This window comes from Uranotaenia lowii, chromosome 2, assembly GCF_029784155.1.
Source record: "Uranotaenia lowii strain MFRU-FL chromosome 2, ASM2978415v1, whole genome shotgun sequence".
Lineage (NCBI taxonomy): Eukaryota > Metazoa > Arthropoda > Insecta > Diptera > Culicidae > Uranotaenia > Uranotaenia lowii.
The window spans coordinates 161,340,406-161,359,409 of record NC_073692.1 but is presented as its reverse complement, the minus strand read 5'-3'; the positions used below and the strand labels follow the sequence as shown (position 1 = coordinate 161,359,409).

At 34.1% G+C, this 19,004-nt stretch overlaps 1 protein-coding gene across 1 annotated transcript in view; it reads left to right on the top strand.

Annotated features, from left to right (window-relative positions):
- The first annotated feature begins 888 nt into the window (after positions 1-888).
- The window catches only part of LOC129749570 (serine-rich adhesin for platelets-like), a 394,154-nt gene continuing 376,038 nt past the window's right edge, over positions 889-19,004 (top strand). The window contains exon 1 of the mRNA XM_055744590.1: positions 889-3,094. The gene's annotated coding sequence lies outside the window, so the exon portion shown is untranslated. The remainder of the gene's footprint in view (positions 3,095-19,004) is intronic.

The following is a 19,004-nucleotide window of genomic DNA, read 5'->3' as shown; positions in this document are numbered from 1 at the left end:
ATACGAGTAAAATAGTAATATGAAGTTTAATAGTTATTTTTCAATCCCTGAAAGTTTGATGGCAATCGAACAAAATCCAGAACTTTGCGAATCAATTTTGTGAGTAGCAATTTCATCGTGGACAACCTTCATGGCACATATCGTTTAACTTGCATTTGATTTTGGTGTGAAACACATTTAGAAACTGCGCGGTCTCTGAACATATTTTATGTTGTTGTTATTCAGCAGATCAGAGATTACCAAAAAACTTGTAAACAATGAGAAATCAGCTGATCGTTTGACAAACTTGGAAATGGCTGATTTCATTAAACAGTTGATCGGCAATGTTGTTACACTTTCTTTTTTGTCATGCTTCGAGAGAGTCTCAACTGAAAATACGTGTTGAATGCAGAAGCAAAGAGTTCCGACCGGCCAGTGTTGAATCCTTTTAAGCTTTTACAGCCTCAACAAAAACAAAGTTGGACAAGGACACTCCACAATCAGCTGAGTTTGTTTGAGTTCCAAATCGTCTAATCTAGTACTACCGCTACCAGAGAGTGCTCCTTCCCGATTCGATTCTAGTACTTCCACTTTTGGGAGAAGCATATTTTAGTGGCTCTCCCAAATGAAAATTGGAAGAGCCGGAGGCTCCCAGGGAGAGCACGGCCTCGCGTATCATTGATAAAAGTGCATGCGGGTGCGTTGCCGTTGTTCCTTCGTCGTATTCATCAGCATCGTTGCTAGTCTTTTCTCCGGGAGGGGGGTGTTTGGGAGGTTTTTCCGAAGACCTTCCGACGACGACAACGACGATGGTGCTAAAGGTCTCCACCACGATGAACGACTGCAGGGCTGTGATGGAACTCCTGGCTGGCTGGCTGGTTGAAGCCCCATGTCAGTATCGAACGGGATTCACGCTGCTTCGGTACGGTGTCTGTGTGTACTGTGCAGGATTCGCGGTGCTGTTGCCGGTACTTTTTTGCTCCAAGGCAGCATCCATTCCATTCATTCGGTGGTCGGATTTTGGGTAGCCAGTAGCCGGATTATTGTTGCCAGGCTTTCGAAGGGGCGGATGGGTTCCGGGTTTGTGGCGGAGGACTCGACTTCCGGATTGCGGTTCCGGATGGCCTCCGAGGAATACTTACTCTTTTAAACATTTCTGCAGGCGTCTCGGTTTCGGCCCAGAAATTGACGCGCTTCCAGTCGAGGGGATGATAATTTAATTATTCAGAGAAGCGCGTATGTGATTCGATTACGGAATCGGAATTCTCTTGCTCTTGGTGGAATAGCCGGAAGGCTCTGTGTGGTGTTTTTTTCGGGTGTTTCTTACTGTTGGATGCCAGCCAAAGGATGTAAACAGGCGATGATGACGTGAAAAGAGCCATATCCGGCAAGTGTGGATTACTGGGTAGGGATGTGAAAAGTCGGTTTTCCTGACTCTCTTGGGAGGTCACCGATACGGGTGCTTGACGACAATATTTGTGGAGAATCGAAGAAGAAAAAATAACGCCATTCCGACTGTGTTCTTCTCTGAGCAGCGACCTTGGGTGATGAAATTTCCGCCGGGAATAATGGAAAGTAAATTTTCGTCGCCGCGGCTTTCACATTGGCTCAGCCCAGTATTATGCAAACAAGTGAATTGGAGCGTGAAATTGTGAACGACATGGAGTGAGTTTTTATCTCGACAAGTACGAATCGTTCGCTGAGAAAGGTCATCGTGAATCTGACCTTCCAACGAAATCAAATCTCCTGCTCTTTGAAGTTTCACTTTCGCTGTTACGATTACATTTGTGGCCGCATGATAAGGACCGTGACCACAAGACCGAAATAGAAAGTCATTCAGCCAATCACAAAACAATCAATTGGAAACAGGAAAAAAACACAGTGGGATTCCAACGATTGCGTGTCTACGAAAACCGGGAAGACCTTTCTTAGATTTCCGCAGCCTGAATGTATGCAATAGTTTCAAAAGAACAAAAGAACCGCCCAAAAACGTTCGACTCCATTTTAGGACGACCCCCTGTAAGGTTTTTCTTTCCCATCGATCCGTAACATCATTCGGTCCGTCATTTGACCGAACTCAAGCCCACGTGCGCCCTCAAATATTGCCGAAATTCAAAAAACTTTCCACAAAGTTCAACGTAAGCATTTGGCGCATAACTTTCGGCTCTCGGATTACGACAGATTTTGTCGTCTTTTTTTTTGTTCGCTGCTGCTACTCGTGTTGTGTTCATCCTCTCAACGGAAGCCAATACAATCCTCTTCTAAATCGTGTGAATGTTTCGGCTTCGAAGATAACGGTTCAACAAACCTTAGAGGAAAAGCCTCTGTGTTTAGTATACGTATATGTACGAAGCTGTGTGTCTATCAAAAGTGGGAAGCTTTCGGTTTGTCGACAGGTCACCCGAGGAAAGAAAAAAAAGTTTCGTCCCATAAGAGTTTAAAAGAAAATACAACAAACAGAGCTATTTCTAATTTCCAGATTGGATGGAAGGAAAACAAAACTTCAGTCGGAAGAAGTGGATTGCAAATACCATATCGCCAGGAGCTGTTTAAGAAATTTGCGAATTTTCTTAGGATTGTTTCGGGGTAAATACAGCAGCAGCAGCAGATTCGGGTGAGGAAAATCCCTTGCTCCATTATACTGAGAGTAAATAGCTGAAATAAGAAAAGAAAAAGTGAAAACGAGTAGAGCTCACACGAGCGTCTCGAAACGAAAGTGGTGCTTCTTCTACATTCTCATACGAGTGCACGTTTTGAAACCATTCAACAATCCTTTCTCTGGTGCTCTGAAGAAGAAAAAAAAAGTTAATTCAGACGGGTTTGGAAAAGTGTGCTGAGGGAAAACCGACAACACTGAACCAATTGGTCTCTGCGGGAAGGGAGGAAATTTCTGTCACCAGCTGGGTGAATTCCCTTGCGACTTAACTTACAAAGGTATCTAACGAGAACAACTCAGTAGAAGATAAATTTTAATCACAAGAATGAATCTATAAACTGCAACAGCAGAAAATTATGGCCCAGCAAAACTTCTCGGGGACAAAAGCCGATTAAGGATAACAGATATTTTCCATTTATCCGATTCGGAACGGACGGAAGCAGCTCCAGGCGTTGAAAGGTAAGTTCATAAAATTTTGCCTGACTTATGAGGTTAAACCTGGTGTAATCATTTTTTTTTTTGGTACCTCTAAGAGGATGTTCAGAGAAAGATAGTTCAAGAGCATAAATTGAAAGTTCATCTCCCCGGGGAATAATCCCGGACGAAGAAATTGTGTGAGCAAGGGGGCATGTTCAACACTTGATTGAGATATCATGTTTGGGAACAAAAGAGTTTAAATCTTAATTGATCAATGGATTCAAAAGGTTAAGACTTTAATCTTCTGAAGCATCACAGGTGTTTCGGAACAGATTTCCAATCGATCTAATTCCAGGAAGCTAAAGTCATTGGTTGAAGGCAAAGGTTGAGGGCAAATTTCAAATCTAATAATTCATGAATTTTTTTGAATTTTTATAATCAATAAAGTTATAACATAAATGTAGTCATTCAGAAAAGCATTGGATTGATTAAATTTGCATATCAAATGAAGGACTTTGGATTCTACAATCGGATTTGTTTCTCAACTAACGTTTAAGATGTAAATTTGGCAAAAAGTTTCGGAGGTGTTTCATTATGTCTAAGCACGGTTTCGACACATTCCTGCTTATTCCGGATGATATTTTAACAGTTGATTCCTGCCGTGGGTGGTTGTTTATAGTTCAATTTAAAACTCTGTGTAACGTGAGCACCGGTTTTCATAATATTCGTGAAAATGAGAAGCATTTTCCCGGAAAAGCACACAAATCTCGTGCAAAAATGATATACTTTCCCCAACATTTCGCTGATAAAGTTAGCAAAAATGAAAGAAGTATGCATTGGAGCGATCCCAAATTCTATTCGGAAGTAAAGGGTGATACGGTCAAAATTTGGTCAAGGGAAAACGCGTGTAAATCGGTGAAATCGTTTATTGAAAAAATCAAATTAAATTTCTTTTTCAAGTTTAATTTGTACAAAATTCGGGAAAAATATTCAGTTAGGCTTCCGCTTTTCCAAATCCGAATTGCCGGGCCTTACGTTTAACCCCTGCCATCAGATTTTGTACAGCCATCTTGTACACCTTCTCCGCCGCAGAAAGCCAGTTTGCCTTGAACTGCTGCTTGTCCTTAGCAGTTTTTTTTGGTCTTCTTTAGGTTCCGCTTGACAATAGCCCAGTATTTCTCAATTGGGCGAAGCTCTGGCGTGTTGGGAGAGTTCTTGTCCTTGGGAACCACCTGCACGTTGTTGGCGGCGTACCACTTCATGGCCTTTTAACTGTAATGGCAAGATGCCAAATCCGGCCAAAACAGTACGGATCAAACGTTTTTCTTCAGGAGAGGCAGCAGACGTTTATTCAAACATTCTTTCACGTAAATTTATTGGTTGACAGTCCCGGAAGCTATGAAAATGCTGCATTTCAAGCCTTGCAAAACCAGATATTTCTTCGCGAACTTTGATAGTTTCATGTGCATGAAAATATCTGCTACCTTTCCCCTTCCTTTCACCGTATAAAACTCCTGTCCCGGAAGCTGCTTGTAGTCGGCTTTGACGTAGGTTTTGTCGTCCATTACCACGCAGTCAAACTTCGTCAGCATCGTCGTGTACAGCCTCCGGAATCGCGCTTTGGCCGTCGTATTTTGTTTATCATCGCGATTTGGAGTCACTACCTTCTTGTAAGTCGATAGTCCGGCTCGTTTTTTTTGGATCGATGCACGGTTGTAGACGATACACCCAGCTTATTTGCGGCATCTCGTAGAGAGAGGTTAGGGTTTCGCTTGAAACTACCAGCAACTCTCTTTGTCGTCTCAGCGGCTTCCGGTTTTCGATTTTCCCCCGATCCAGACTTCCTGGCTTTCGACAAACGTTCTCCGAACACTTTAATTACATTTGTATTGGTTGATTTGGCAACTTAAGCGATTTTGCCAGCTTTTCGTGCGAATAGCTCGGATTTTCGCGATGCGCGAGCAAAATTTTGATACGCTGCTCTTCTGCCTTGGACGGCATTTTGACAACTGAAGAGTGAATTCCAAAATCAAAATAGGAGCAACATTCTACACACACATCTTCAAAATGAGGGGTGTTCAGGTTTTTTAAATGCAAAATTGAAAGAAATACGTCAAGTTGATATTGACTAAATTTTGACCATATCACCCTTTATAAAGAGGAAAGTAGCTTCGTGGACAAGCAAACTCTAAGCGCAAACCGGGCTCGGTGGACAAAACTTTGGACCAGAAAGTTTCCTTTAAAAAATTATTAAGTTGTCAAAAATACAATGTCCAGAACGAAGTTTTTTAGACCCAAGGGTTTGAGATATTAAAAAATTATCCTCAAATTGACTAAGTCTAACCCAACAGTAAAAGTTTATCTAAGTGTATTTACATACCACGAATTGATCACACATTCAAAGTCAATCTAAGCAACTCTTGAAGTAAATATTTCTATGATTTTATAATAAAAAGTTATAAAATTTTATAAACCTATATTATTTACAAGAATGTATGATTAATAGTAAGGCTTCAAGAAAAAATGTTTTCAAAAGAAATCGTCCGAAGGGGACGAAGTTATTGATGAAAAACTGGATTTTCATGTTCCTCCCGAATAAAATATCTAAAAATCCCATACCAAGTTCAGGCTCGTTTTGCGACCCTTCCCGTGATAAGATCAAGCATGAGATCTAGTACCAGACCTAGAATCAACTTATAACTTTTTCAAAAGTCTGGTGTAATTTGGGGCCCTCTAGTCATGATTAGTAAATTTGAGCGACCACTTCCAACAGCCGTACTTAAATTTATGCTTTGCTTTGTTGTTTATTTAAAGTTTACTCAAACAGACAACTTATTATCAAACTTCAAAAGAGATGTGATTGATTAAAATTTGTTAGCATATAAGTGAGGTATAAGATATAAGTATAAAAGCCTAACCTAAGGTTGCCAGATTGCCCGGTTTTATCCGGGATTGCCAGGAAACAAAACAAACAAAAAAAAAAAAACAAATTGTGTTGGAAACGCAATTTGCGTCGCAAACCCAATTTTTTCAACAAGTTTAATGAAAATTGCCATGATAAATTTTTAGAAAGCGTAAAATACGATTTTAAAAGTGCTGATGAATTAAAAATACTTTTCATGTTTTTTTGCTAGATTTGTGATGAGTAGTTCCTAGATTTGGACCGATTTTGCCAAATTTGAATTTTTGATCAAAATTTTGGAATCAAATGCCCGGATTTTGCCAGGTTTTAAGATGAAAATAGCCCGGAATTTCCGGCCCGGATAAGTACTAAAAAAATCTGGCAGCCTTAGCCTAACCCAAGTAAAAATTTGGGTTTTTTAAGCACTCCAGTCCAACTATGAGTTCAAGCTATAAAACTTGTTTGGTTATTTAAGAATCTATAAAAATCCAATACAAAGCTTACCCGGTAAATTTGAATCGGCAGAGAGGTAACTCAAATCGCCAGAGGGATCGTAACGATCTCTCTGGCGATTTTGCATCATCAGATCGTTAGAGAGGAACACACCATACGCGTGCCTTGGGTGAGTGCCACGAATTGAGCTAAGACACGCCCTCCAGAGAAACACACGAACACAATCCGAATCGTGTTTGTATGTTTCCCTCCGAGACGCGTGTTCGCCTGCCTGAGAAGTCGACAGCTACGATTGAAAGCACACACGGGACGCGGGGACAAAATGCGACCACACCGTACGAGTGTACGATTCAAACTGATTTCGCATGTACGTATTTGTATTTGTTGCCTCTAGGTATCTCGGCAGGACAAACCGAATGAAAATATTTGCGTTCTTGGAGTGTCGCCGAAATTAACCGATTTATTCTAAGTTCGGTGACTCAACTCTCAATTTTTTGCATGCTCTGTCGATTTTTGAGAGGACGCGCTTACTGGGTAATAGCACAAAAAGGCTCTTCTGCAGTTGGTTCTGTAGAGTAAATTATAAAACCTTTGTAAGCCAACTCAACTTCTTAAATTCTGTATGAATTTTGCGTATAAAACCTATTTATCATATTATTTTCATTTACAAACAATCCTGCTCTGGAATTTGGTTTCCCTATTTATTTTTAAAACAAATAAATCTCATTCAAATCAGATATTTAAAAAAAAAACAAACAAGAAGGCTAAAATTTGTTTTTCATGAATCTGTAACGAAATTCAATATTATTTTCTCATTCTGAATTTTTGTTACCTGTTTCAAATAAACTTGCGCTTTTAAGTTTTCCATAAATATGTATTAGAAAAAAATCCGAACAAATAACGGGCCTACAGTAAACTTCTGTTTAAGCAATGAAAAACCGATAAAATAGAAATAAAAATATTAATTTCCTTGTAATTATTGTTGGTGTTCAAGATTTTTGTTTTTAATTATTTCAGCCATTACGATGCCAAGCTTTTATAGGTTTATTAAACTGTCGGTAAAAATATCCCATTTTTTACCATCAAAATGGCAGTGATATACAAAGTTATTAACAGTCGTTACTGACTTAAAAAACGATTATGTTTTCCAAAAATTTGTAATTAAACTGATAAACTTTTAAATAACTTTTTCGTCTTGTTAAAGTGTATGAAATTGAGACGGAAAAATGATTAGGACTCTATAAACCGACAAAGTTATGAAGCTATCTAGAAGGATTTCCTATAAATCTGTTTCAGGCTTGATGAGTTTTTTAAAATCTTTCAAAGGGATCTTATAAAAACAAAAAATTTAGAAGTCCTCTTAAAAATATTCTCGAAAGAACGTTACATTTACCTTATAAAACTTTTCAGGTTGTTAATGGTGGAGCTTTGAATAAATATCAAATGGAAATTCTCAAATACTTTTAGTAAATTTTATATTTAAATGGTGTAACTTAATTTCACACCGATAGCATAACTTCATATAGTACAATACTTTTTTCACGGATTATTTTCCGATTATTACATTCCAAAAATCAAACTTTCAAATAGTTTCACTTGAGATTTCAATTTCAGTTTAACTTGACAACAACACTACACTTTCTCAGCCAATAATAAATTATTCCGTTGCAGTTCTATTCTTCAGACGATCGGAGTGGTGAACTCGATCCTTTTGTGTGCCCAGGACTAGCGGAAATACTTATTTTGTCAGTTTTTCACTTAGAAACATTCTATTGTTGAAAGTTTTAATTGCTGTATTTCTGTTTATATTTTTCGGATTCTGTACCCAGTTTGGGATTCTTTATTTTAGGTTCGAATCATCATTAGAAAACAGAAAGTGGAAGCTTGTTTGAAATCGTTAAAATTTGGTTCTGCATTTAATTCAAATTCATGAATCTAGAAAGTCATTTGAAAATAATTTTCCAAATATGAAACAAAGCTAAACCCATCCTGATTTTTTTTTTAAATTGATTTGAAGTTTTCACCTTTTAATGCATGACTTTTTAATATTAGAGTAGCAATTATTGATTCTTTGAAATAATAAATTTTTTATTCGAATAACATAACAGAATAGGTTTGAAGTCGTTATTTTGAGCATTATGAAAGATATTGACCATCAAAGTTGAAAAATATTTAAAAAAAATCCTAACTCAATTCAGAACGATTTTGAAGATATCTTTTAAACCTTGTTAATTTGATGCAGGAAGGTGTTTGTTCAAAACAAAAAGTGAAAAGTAGTGACTGTGGAAAATCGATGCTGCGGAAATTTAATCCATAAAATAAGAGGGAGTACGGATTCTTACACAGTAAGTCAGACAGCACTACAAAACACTAGAATCACAAATTAATTACAAAATATTGTAAAAGACACAAATGACAGCTTTACCCGATCAGCCGAATCAAACCTGACAAAAAATACGATACATTTTAGGTAAGAATCAGTGAATTTTGTGAAGATTTTTGAAATTTTGTTAACACACAATAAACATTACAGTCCCTGATGACGATCCTATATGGATTGAAACGTAAATAGTCGTTTTTGCTATATGATCAGACTGAAAGCCGGAAAATCACCTCAAATTCAAGTAACAATCGTTAAAAAAACATCGGAGTTAAGGTGCACAATTAAGATTTAAAAATAATATTCAAAATACAGATTTAGATTCAGCTCGTAAATGAGCTTCACAATAAAGAAAAAAATTATCAAGCTGACTTTCCCGTCAGGGAATTCAAATAGTTAGTTAGACTTAGAGTTTAGGTTGCCATTTAAAAATGAAAAAAGCTGGTTATGTTTTTTTTTTTTTAAATCAATCCACTGAATTTTAACTATGGAATTGATTTCAATGCAAAACATTTTTGGTAATCTTTCTGTAAAACAAATTGCAGGAAATTCCATATTATTTTGTGTATTGTTGAAAATTGTTAATATTGCAATTGTTTCAAGCTAAATTCCAAACTAAAATATTAATATTGGACTTAGTTTGAAAGAATCAAATTTGAACCGCAAAATCTAATACTTTTACTCTTAAAACTTTTATTTATTTTTAAGGCTCACTTAAACAAAACTTATTGTTGTTTCAAATCAAATCAGCTCAACTCACCAAGGTTTTGAGTAAATTCAAAGATTTCAAGTTTTCTATGTCATTCTTTAAGGATTTTTATAAATAAAGCTCACCGTTTCAAATATTGAATTATGTTTTTCAAAGTTTCTATCTAATACGAAAAACTGTTAATATCATAAAACATAAAAATGAACAATCAAATAGTTTTGAAAAAAAGTTTTTAATTTGTATTATTCCTGCAATATAAGGGCGAAAATATCTTTGAAAAAATTTGTTCACCAAACCCCTCCCCCCATGAGACGGTTCTTCCTACGGCCCCGATCTGGAGGGTCAAAACTGCTTTCAGTGCATATTCTCCTTATGAAATTTCACAAAAAAACAAATTTTGTGACGTAAATTGACCCATTCGCGCTGTTGTTACTCAGCTAGATTCCAACCGATTTCTATGAAATTTAGTATTCTAGAATCGCCTTGTTATTTTCAAAGAAGATCTTATTTTTTTATGTCAGAAAATATCAAAGTTTTCTCTTAAAACTAAAAAGTTCCCTTTTTGTGACGTGAATTCACTTAAATGCGACTGTTTCTGTTCGCTTTTCAAAATAACCACATTGGATATTAAAAAATTCTTTTTTCTACTAAATGAAGCAGTTTTTTTTTATTCGATTGTAGTTGTTTTACCATCTTTATGGCATTCGCGACTTTATCAACGTTGCAGTTGGCGGATCGTTATTGAAAAACTTATCCGGTACAACTGCGTTCGATGTTTGCTCTTGGGCTCGAACTCGCGGACAAGACTTGCCTTCTGAGCTACATAATAAGCCACCACAAAATGAAGCAGTGTTTTTTAACTTCAAAACATATTAAAAAAAAACTACAAAACGATCTAATCCATGAATATTTTGGAAAAGTTTTCGAAATAACCACTTTTTCCAACCAAAAATTTGATTTTCAAAATCATATAAAACATGTTTAATTTTTTTTCTCTTTTTTCCGCTAGTTTTGTGTGATTTGAGTTATCTCAATTATAAATGAGTTTAAAATTTTTCGATACGCGTATTGATTAGAATCACTTTTGAACGGTACAAGCGTGTGGAATGTGTCAATAGAAGGTTTCGTTTCTTATAAATAGTTTATAGGCACCACAATAAGTTATTTATTCGCCAATTTATAACTCAAACGACTTCTAATGACCTTATAAGAAGACGAATGCTACGGATAAGTTTATAAGAGTTTTTTATGGAGCGAAACAAGTTTAATTGTGTTTTAAAAGGCCCTCAAAGGACAAAATTGACTTAGGTAATTTTCTTCACGAGGGTAATAAAGGGCGAAAAAGATCACTTTATAAATGTTTTTCATCTATATATATAAAAAGCAATTTCTGTGGGTTTTTTTGTTTGTTTGTTTGTTTGTTTGTTTGTTTGTTTGTTTGTTTGTTTGTTTGTTTGTTTGTTTGTTTGTTTGTTTGTCCTCTATAGACTCAGCCGTCTTAAGAGATAGAGGTCTGAAATTTGGCATGGATGCTCATTATGACCAGGAAAGATGAAAAATGTTTTCAGATTTTCGGATGACCCCTTCTGAAGGGGGTCGTCCATACAAGACCAATATTATTTTCGCGATATTGACGTTATTTTTTGTCGGATTGTAACAAAAACTTGCACATAGGGGTTTTGAGAGATGGGGAATTGATTCCAGTTATTAAATTTTGTATCAGGGGTCGGCAAAAGGGGTCGTCCATATGAACTGTTCATTGTTTTTACTATATTGACGTTAGTATGCATTATATTGATATAAAAATTTGCACATGAGTATTTTGAGGGATGAGCAATCGATTCCAGGTATTAAATTCAGGGTCAGGGAGCGGCCAAAGGGCTCGTCCATATCAACTTTTCAATGTTTTTACGATATTGGCGTTATTATGCATTGGATTTAGATGGAAATTTGCAGACAAGGATTTTAAGGAACGGACAATCGATTCCAGTTACCAAATTTTGTAGAAGGGGTCGGCAAAAGGGATCGTCCATATCAACTCTTCAATGTTTTTGCAATGTTGCCGTTATTATAGTTTTGATTTTGATGACAATTTGCACAAGAGTATTTTGAGGAAAGATCAAACGATTCCAGGTTTAAAATTCAGGGTCAAGGGTCGACCAAAAGGGTCGACCAAAAGGGTCGTCCATATTAACACTATTTTCGCATATTAATGCTTCAATATATTGGATTAAGACTGAAACTTGGTACGTGAGAGTTTCAAGGAACGAGTAATTAATTTCAGGAGTCGAATTTTAATTCAGAGGTCTGCAAAAGGGGGCGTCCTTATAAACTTTTCAATGTTTTTGCGGTATTGACGTTATTATTCATTCGATCGAGATGAAAATTTCCACATAGAAGTTTTGAGGAACGCTCAACTGTTTCAGGTTTCAAATTTCGGGTCAGGGGTCGGCAAAAATGATCGTCCATATTATCTGTTTACTGTTCTGTTTACCCAAGGAAATGTTTCAGAGAAGAAACGTTAGTATGAATGAGCTCCAAAAATCGATCACAGGACATTTGAGCTGAAACTTCTAACCTAGAGTTGTTTCTGCAGTCGGCACAACGATTTAAAATTTCATGTGTCAAATTTTGACAAAGAATCTGTAAAAGGGGTCGTCCATAATATTCTCGATTTTTTTTTTAATAACTACGCTTTTCGGCATTATATCGAAGCTAAAATTCAAATACGAGTGTTTTGCAGGGCCAGGAATCGATTCCTGATAACAAACTTTCTATTAGACGACAGAAAAAAGGGTCATCTACATTTACTGTTTAATGTTTTTGCAATAATTGTTTTATTACGCATGAGATCCAGACAAAAATTCATTCACAGGTGTTTTACAAAACGGATAATTGATTTTTGAATTCAAATTTTGAACCAGATGGCAGAAAAGGGGTCGTTTATATTATTTTTATAATATTTTAGACATAGTTTCGTCGTTATGCATCCGAAAAAGACAAAAAATTGTACACGGGTGTTCTTTTCGACGGTCAATCAATTTCTTATTTTTAATTTCCGTTTGGTTGACAAGCAAAAAAGGTCGCTTGCAAATTCTGTTTAGTATTTTAAGCAATTTTTTCGTGAAAATGAGTAGCAATTACCAACAAAATACAAAATCATCAGCTTTAAAGTAAAAAACGAAACGAAGTTCGTACGGGATCAGCTAGTCAGATATAAAAAAATCTTGAAATATTTTGTTGAATTTCATTGAGAGAAAATTTATTTTTGTGAAAAATTTGCATGCTTTTTATTGAGTACTTTTAATTTCGGCCAAAATCTAGGATAAATTTCGAGGGCTGAGAAAATTTTACTCAAAAAAAAAATTAAGATGGGAAGGTGTTCTTTGTTCAACAATAATTTAGCTTAGAATGTATATTTTTAAACGCCACATATAAAAAAAATCTCTCATTAGACTTAGCTTTTCGATTCCAGTGCGGTGAACCCGGAAGTTTTCATTTTATCGATTTCATACAATTATTTCATTCAATTATCGGCAATTTCTGCTAAGCATCATCCTCGTAAATCCGACCCCAAAATCCGCCCGATAAATACAAACAGATCGTGAAAAACCTTCGCTTGCAATGATTACCTTCCTTTAAAGGAAGCATCACACAAAATCGTTGAAACAGGGCGGAAAATTATTTTCCCTACGAAACGACCCGGGATTACACACAAAAAAACGAAGACAGCCAGCCGAAAGCAAAAAAAAAAAAACAAGATATTATCCTGTAATGAAACAGCCGAACCGAAAAGTTCCGGCCTCGGATTAAGCTAATAACACTCTTTTTCATTAGGAAATTCCATTTTCCGTCGTTCATGGCATGTCAGAGAGAGAGAGAGGCAAAACTCCCAGCATGAGATCCAATTAAATTAGAACTCAAACAACCGAACACAGACACCCCCAGAAAAGGACGAGGGCAGTGTCTCCGGGACTCCGGTCTCCGGTATGTTGCCGAGACGTCTGGCTGGCTGAAGACATTGATGGTTCACAGCATTTCCTTACCTGTTGTCATGTTAATAGCAAGCTTAGGGTTGCCAGAGTTTTAATCCGATGCTGTGATCCGGAAACGCACTTTAATGGGTGGTGGCAATGGGAATTATGAACTTCCTGGGTAAATCTGCCCGCTTCCGAGTACCTGGGCCAGCAGGGATCGGTAACCTGCAGTTAGATTTTTGAATAGGAATCTTTAAATTTTTATTTGCAATCGAGAAAAAGATGGAAAAATACAGAGTGCAAAGATATCTAAGTCACATATTTGAAACAACACTTTCATTAAGATAAGAGTGAGAAGACTTGATCCTTGGAGTGACTATAGATTTCTTAAAACCGGAAACCCTGACAACTATCTTATTTTCTTGAAAAAGGTTCCAATGGGAGCAAAACAACTCTGCTGTTGGAATGTATTTTTTTATTGTGATTGAAAATTTAACAAAATTTGACTAAAAGATCTGTTTTTATAATTTTCCATTGATTCTTACCTGACGGAATTTTAACAAAAATACATTTATTCGAGTGTGTAATTCATTGAATGACATGAATTATACAACCTCAAATCTTCAAAGTAATGGGTAGTGCTTACTTTTTTCAAGAATTTTAAAAATGTTACTTAGGTCTTAGATTGCACTTTACAGTTTAAAATGGCATTTTTTCACTGCCAATGACTTTTGTATCTATAATTCATAAGCACGATAAAACTGATGTTAAAAAAAGGTTATTTTTTTTGATAACAAAACTTCAAAAGATTAACTTTGTTTGAAAAATGAAACTTTTTGTCGAAACTACATGAACCATATGGTGGAAACCAAGCTTTTATATTTCACCAAACTTTTAAACTTATAAGAAATATTGTAACAAAATTCATCCAATGAATTTGGTTAATTTTTTTTCAAAGGTTTTTTCTATTCCTTTTTCAAATTATCATATGTTTTACAAGTTGTATAGCAAAAAACATATTTTTTGACTTGTTAGTTACCTATTGATTAAATGTTTAGATATTTTAGATAATCATTTAAATTTAAATCAAATCAGTCAAATTAACAAAAAAAAAAACCTTGGAAGTGAAAGAATGATTCATTAGAATCAAGGAAAATATTAAAACTTAAGTTTTATTAAGGAATCATGAAAAACTTCTTCTCGGAATTCTTTTTGGTGAAAAAGCGTAACTCCACACCACAATTAATTAAAGCAGAAATAAGGAACGAAAAACACAATCAATAATCCGAATTCAAAAGCTCAATTCTCGTAATATTATTTTTTAGTTATGGGTCAGAATCAGTTAATCAAATTCGGGACTTAAACCCGCAGTTTTACAGCTTTTTCAATGTTCATTAAACAAGTAGTTCAAAATAATTGTTTGAACAAATAATAACCCGACGCTAAGACATTGAGTTTTAAATGATATGGCTGAACTTGAGTTTCACAAAATAATCAACAGTAGTGAATAATATTCAAGTTAATTGTGAGGAGTTCGACGTTGTGATCCATTTGTGAAAACAGTAAATATTTAAACAATAAAAAACCAATTTATTCTAAAAATCAGGTTATGAAGATAAAATTCTGGATCTCAACCATTATATGTTCAATCAAATTTTCCAGATTGATAAGCAACAGTTCCTACTATTTGAAAACTGCAGAGGATGAAAATGTTTAGATAGGAAAATCAAACATGAAACTCAATTTTTTCAATAAGTTTGTCAAATAAGCATGACATGAAAACTTTATTTAAAAAAATAGGAATAATGATATTTAATTTATCGGCCTTATCAGTGAAAAGTGATGGTAAGTTTATCTTAAGATTATGGAATTTTATTGAAGAATAGAAGGTTAGAAAAAATGAAAGGATATCACTTTTCATCGATAAGGCCGATTAGTTATGAAACAAACATAAATTACGGTGTTTCATATACATAAAATTGGAAAAAATGTTCATCAATTAGCATTAACAACAACAACACAGTTGAAATTTACTGGGAAATCGTCAAATTTTATCAGAGTTTGATTCAGAGTGTAAGATACCTATATCTATTTGAAAGAGAAAGTAATTCAAATCATTGAACCAAACCATACACTACTCAAGTTCAAAAATCATCGATTTGCGATTCCACTTTTATAACTTGGAATGAGAGATAAGTTGATTTTTCTTGAGTGGTTCAAAGTGAAAAACTTTCGTTTAATTAGTCACCTTTAAAAAAATTATTTTTCCTATGTTTCCTTTGAAAACATTATGTTTCCTTTGGAAACATTATGTTTCCTATTGAAACAAGAGTCAAAATAATAATAAAAAAATACCATTGCATATTCAGATTAAATACCTTATCAAAGAGTTTAGTGTCAGTACTCATGAGTTTTGAATTCTAGATTTTATTCGTTAAAGTTTTTTTTAAATAACTCTTTCTAATATAAACAGCTCAGAATAGAATCATTAGTCTTTGGTTAAAATTTTTGCAAATTGAAGGTTTGAAACGTGAAAGAAAAAAAAAGATAACAAAATGAAAGTGAGTATGCAAAACCTTTCTTTGAAAATCCTTTTTCTAATAAAATAAATGACCAAAAATTCTTCCTGCCTGTTATAGCAATTGTGAAGAGGGAGAGTTCAAAATTCAAATTCAGCTTAAAATAATAACAATACCAAAATACACACTAGCGTTGAAAACTGATTTTTAAAACCATTTTCTTGACTCGAGACCATCACACAAACTTAAAAAATAATTAATTTTACTGATTCGATACAAAATAAATCAAAATCAAAGGTTCGAATTCATTTTTTTCCTGTATTTTTTTGATAAATAAATCCAAATCATTATCCTTATTCTGAACCAGAAATTCTAAGTAAATATTATCAAAACACCAGAAAACGAATGCGAATTAGAATTTTGAATAAACTAAAAATTTAAAGCTCAAGATATGAAAAATCAGTGCACAAAAAAACTCAAAATATAACACTAAATTTAAAAAGAAATTATAACCGAATTTTAAAATAAATCTCAGATTAAGTCAGTAATAAGCCATGCTTAAAAGTTGTTTAACAACATTAAAAAAAATGTTATTTATTAATCATTTTAATCAGAAATTTCATTCTCCATTTTAAATTGAAGTTTTTATTGACAAATTGCTCTACAATATCTTAAATTTGAAAGAGTATTCAATCACGCTCCGAAACGTGAATTTTCGGGTGATAGCCTAAATAATCAAATTTTTGAATGGTTAAAATAAAAAAAAAAGAATATCAGGTTCTGATATCAATGTTTAAAGCTCAAAGCAAATGCTACTAAAGTAGACATTGCTCATTAACATGAAGCTTTCAAGTTGCTACTTTGAATCATTATTTTTTAACTTTTCATAGATTAACTAAAAAGTCATGATCGTTCAAAAAAATATGAATTTAAATATAAAAGGTTTGTGAAACGTTTACAAATTTTCAAGCGTATAAATAATTTCAAACTTCAAGCTTAGAATATTTTGTCACCGTCAATTAAATTTTGAAATTCTTTTACGAAACCATTATAGCTTTTAAAACTATAAACAAATATGAAGATGAAAAAGTTGATTTTTAAACTTTTTAGAAATAAATTTTATCAATTTAAACGTCTGACAATAGTAAAACTTATATATCGAATACTGAATGATAATTCAAGGTTTAGCATTTTAGTGCATATGTGAGATTGCCAGAATTTTTTCAGCACGTATCCGGGCCGGACAAACCGGGTAATTTTTATATAAAAAACTAGCAAAATCCAGGCATTCGATTTTAAATTGACCCGGGCATATCCGGGCCAATTTTGTCAAAACTAAAAAATTCCTTAACAAAAATTAAGAAACAAAAATGATTTTTTTTTATTTTTTCATTTAAACCCTTTGATAGATTTTAAACCGTAATTTAGGCTTTCTAAAAACCATTTATAATTATTTTTATAACAATTTCTCTAAAAAACTCGTTTGGAGGTTTTTGTTGTTTTTTTTTTGTTTGTTTGACAAATAAAGTGAATAAATGCGGGCTAAATCCGGGCATTTTTCAATGAAATCCGGGCAACCGGGCCTGGCCGGACTGTTCTCAAATTAAGTAACAAATATCCGGGCAAACCCGGATAAAACCAAGCAAGCTGGCAACCTTATGTATATGTGATTTATTGAATTGGTAGATTTTGGCGTTTTGAATTCGAATCTTTTGTCAGATTTTGGCTGTTCCTCTTGTTTTGGTGATATGGAGTGTATTAATTTACAAATGAATATGTTTTGAGTGAAATCAATTGTTGATATCTGATCTACTTTGTTCGATTCAAGAATAATATTAAAATGATGATGATCGTGAATGATCTAAAAAAGTTAAATTTTAAGTTTTAAAAATTTGAAAAAAACAAGTATTTCTTCAATCTTCTTAAAAAATTCGTTAAAACTTTACCACTTTAGAGAATTAGGAAAAGTGAACAAATAGATAACCAAAACAACTTTTTTTTTGCCGAAATCAAAATAACCTACGGTCTGGGGGTGAATTTTATTTAGATTTTTTTTTTAAGATTTCGACGTTATGTCATGAAAGTGCCGAACTTTCCTCAATAATTTTTACCTCTGGGACGCAGTTACATTTTCATCCTATTTTTCAAAAGTTTATGGGCACCACAATTAATCAAAACTAGCTCATGAATTCTTTGCACATCAAAAAAATATGAATTTTGTGATCTTATGTGATTTGTCAAAATCCTTTTGAATGAGGAGCTTCGCTTTTCGAAAAACAATAAACACACAAACAAATTCAGGCAGAATTTGGTTTTATGGAAAGATGAGCTTTGAAGTTTTGAATATTTCATGGCTTACTTCAAAAATCTTGATCGATTAAAAAAAGCTAATTGATATTGATAAAATATTAGGTAAACAGTTATTAATTTTCAAGCAAAACTCTTAAAGTTTAATGTTTCCGGCCCTGAATATTTTGGAAAATTTGTTTAAAAATTAAAACAAAATTTGAAGATCAATAAAAAAGGTTTTTTTTAAACATTTAAGAACGAACGAAACTTTCTAAATTAAAACGTGAAAATGTTTTAAAACTTGTTTTAAGAATTGAATTGAGATCTCAAGGGAACAGCATTTTGGAACCTCGTTTTAAAGATTGATTTGGTATATTTTTTCGACCTTAGCTCGAATCTTATTTTGGTGTTATTGGGTATATGAGTTTTGAAATAAACCAGTTTTGAGTGAGATTAATCTTTGATGTCTAATGAACTAACTTATCTACTTATATTGAAGTAAAAATATCGGTTTTTTTGTATACTTCATTTAATTGAGTTAAAGAATTTTGATGATGGTGATGATGAACAACGAACTGGAAAAGTTTAACTCTTCAGATTGAAAAAAAATGGAAAGATACCGTTACAAATAGAGATGTACCGAATAGTGGTTTTCGGCGAACGGCCGAATACAGAATATTGACCTTTTCAACTATTCAGCCAAACGATTATTCGGCCGAATAT